This window comes from Physella acuta, unplaced genomic scaffold (assembly GCF_028476545.2).
Source record: "Physella acuta isolate Inbredline_101_S28 unplaced genomic scaffold, ASM2847654v3 ptg002086l, whole genome shotgun sequence".
In the NCBI taxonomy this organism is placed as follows: Eukaryota; Metazoa; Mollusca; class Gastropoda; family Physidae; genus Physella; species Physella acuta.
The window spans coordinates 1-3131 of record NW_026733588.1 but is presented as its reverse complement, the minus strand read 5'-3'; the positions used below and the strand labels follow the sequence as shown (position 1 = coordinate 3131).

The 3131-nt window shown below is 31.1% G+C and overlaps 1 long non-coding RNA gene across 1 annotated transcript; it reads left to right on the top strand.

Annotated features, from left to right (window-relative positions):
* The first annotated feature begins 221 nt into the window (after nt 1-221).
* LOC131932092 (uncharacterized) lies at nt 222-2415 on the top strand. The gene is made up of 3 exons (XR_009384461.1): nt 222-355; nt 688-846; nt 977-2415. It is a non-coding gene; the product is annotated as an uncharacterized LOC131932092 (long non-coding RNA).
* Nucleotides 2416-3131: the final 716 nt, after the last annotated feature.

The window sequence follows — 3131 nt, the reverse complement described above, 5'->3', positions numbered from 1 at the left end:
AGATCTACTAATTATATTCTACATCATCAAGAATAGATTTAGAAAAATCTACTGATCTAGATCTAGTAACTAGAATCTAGACTTAGTAAAAAAAATTAAAAAGAATCTAGATTCTAGATCTAGATTTAGTATTTAGATCTAAGATTCGAGTATTCTAGATCTAGATCTAGTAAAAATTAATCTAGATATATTAAGAAATAGACTAGTTAATTTTGTTTAGGGCCTAGATCTAGTTACAATAATTATATTTAGGGGCCTATAGCCGATAGCCTAATGTTTATTATTTTATTTTTGCAGAAACTTGCATTCTATTTCATCCAAGGAGTCTAGATCTAGTCTAGATCTTGTAAAAATAGTAAGACATTGTTATTGCTAAGATTAGATTTAGACTAGTTCAGGCATAATTCTCCATCAAATAGGCTTGGCCTAGGCCTATAATATATATATGTATATATAATATATCTATATAACTAGGCCTATATATAATAATTTTTTATAAAGCCCTATGCTATGCCCTCTATTATTTCAGCAGATTTAGACCTCTTTATTAAGGCCAGTTTCAGTACTTGGTAATTTTTTTTTAATATGAAGTTAATACTAGACTTATAGCAAAAAAAAAATAGGCCTATACATAGGGCCTACAGCTTGAGTAAATTTGTTTTCCTTGTAAATCTTATTTGCTTATAGGCAAGACTAACCCAGTGTAAGGAGGATTGCTAATGTAATCAGAAAGTTGATGGCTGAGATAAAGCGGCTGATGAGAACAGAGGCTTGTGAGTGGATTAGGTTGGTTGAACTTGTGTACAGCCCTATCTATGTTCAATGCCTCAGGTGGAAGTACATTTAGTAAGTATGGAGGCTGAATTTATTTCTAATTTTTATATTTATTTTATATACCTTGCAATATGTTGAGCTAAATATATATTTTGTGAAATGGTCTGCTTAATTCTAATTCCATTTGCCCTTCTCTTTTCAGGTAGTTTTCATGGAGATCCAGCTTTTATTCAAGGCTCATCTTAAAGAGAATGATGTGGCTGCTGGGACATAACTTAAGTCTACATTCAACTGCTTGCAGATCTCAAGAAGCCTGGGGTTCTCGTGCAGCGCTGCAAGCACTCAGGCTGATTGGGAAGTTAATTTCTGGTCCTTTGATAAAGATCATTTACAAGAACGCAAAGTGGCGATCAGTTGTACTCTGTTTCTTAAAGTCATGGAAGCGTTGTTGACTTCTACTGAGTCTTTCTTGGTGCGACAGCTGGAGAGGTTTCTGATGGGAAATCTGATTGGTGGCCAGTTGACTCATAAGTGGGAGCAAGGTGATCAGGGTGTGTCGCAATACAGTGGAAGGACTATTGAAAGGGTGCCAGCAACAAAACAAAAGTCAGCTCTTTACACCATAAGCTACTGGGCAGATGATTAGGATAATGCTGAGAATCTGTCATCTGGCAGAATCACTGGTTGTTGACTTGCTTTGTAGGAATCTTGTTTTTCTTACTGAATAATTGCTAATCAAGAGTTACAGAGTACTTCTTTCATTTGTAGTATACAAATTAACTTTATTTTTTTAACATTAGTGTTTTTATAAGTTGTTACTGAAAAAATGTTTGCTGTGAATTGTAAAAATTTTGAAAACTAACACTAACAATGTTTATAATTAAGTTTTGTTTTCATAATGTAAAAAAATAATTACATTTTAATTACGTAACTTATTTTTCAGGGTAATTTGAATCAGCAAGATAATCCTAGAATCAGTAGTTACGTGCTTCAAAAATGTTGGTCCAAACTAATTTAAACTATTTTCTTTTTCAGTTTGATCACTCAAGTAGTAACGCTTTTTAAAAATTTATTTCTTTTCCTTTTATGTGCTAATTGTAATTGTATCTAAAGATTAATTACAATTGATACCTTAGAAAATTGTTTTAAACACTAAAGTAATCCAAGAAATTTGTTGTCACTAATTTTTTTTTCCCAGCATACACTCAAGGCATGGGTGTTTATTCCTTGATAATTAATACTATTTTTCTTCTTGAAAGGGATCGTAATGAGACGAGGCTGATTTCTTGTACTGTAGATTTGTTTCTTCACACTAATTATGATTATGTAACTGTTTTACATTACTATGTTGATTGTAGATTATACAAAGGCTAAATTTAGGTTGTCGCTATGTAATTTATTAATTTTATTTCTTTGCTCTGATAAACATATTTTTAAATTATTGCAAAAAAAATTTTGTTTTTTACTTTGCCATTCTCGTAAATGTTTCTATTTTATTAGACAAAATCAAAATTCATGTGGTGATCTGATAACTGTATTTTAATAATTTATATTTCTTTTAGCAAACATTGAAATGTCTGTATTGTCAGTATTGTTACATTGAATTATTTACTAGTAATAAATAAATACTGGTACACACTTTGACAGCTGTTTCCTTTTTATTTTATAATTTTATTATGGCCTACTGATATAGACACTGATATCAAGTACAAAGGGGGGGGGGGGGGTCTGAGAAAGTAACGTCAAGGCAACCAGTTGCAACTTTCATTTATCATGTAGTGTGTGTGTGTATGTAGGTCTACTCTACTTCATCTACCCAAGTAATATCGTTCATTACAATAAGAACGTGTGCAGTAATATGTGCTTGTGCATTTCTATAATATAATAATAGTAGTGTAGTAACAGTATTAAATATTAATAATTCGTTTTACAATAACTAGATATAGTTTTATTTTAAACCTACATTAATTTTTTTTTTTGTACATGGAGCAATAAGTCAATATGTTATGAGGCTGACAATGGCATGTAATTACTCATTCAAATCATATCCAGTCCAGTATAACTTAGGCTTTAAGCTTGATTATAATTTTTTAGTTTTTCAAAAAATGCGAATCCCGGATGATGCAATAAAATTATAATTTTTTAATTTTTCGAAAAATGCGAATCCGTGATGATGCAATGAAAAAAACATCGGTGCCAACTTTTTTGTTTATGTAACATTGACTTGAATGACGAAGGTCTAAGCTGTTTTAGCCACGCCCACAAATTTTTAAAAGGCCATATCTTAGCTCCTAATTAAGCTAGAGACACAAAATTGGTATCAATGTGTAGGGAAAAAAATACTGTTTTTTTGTGGT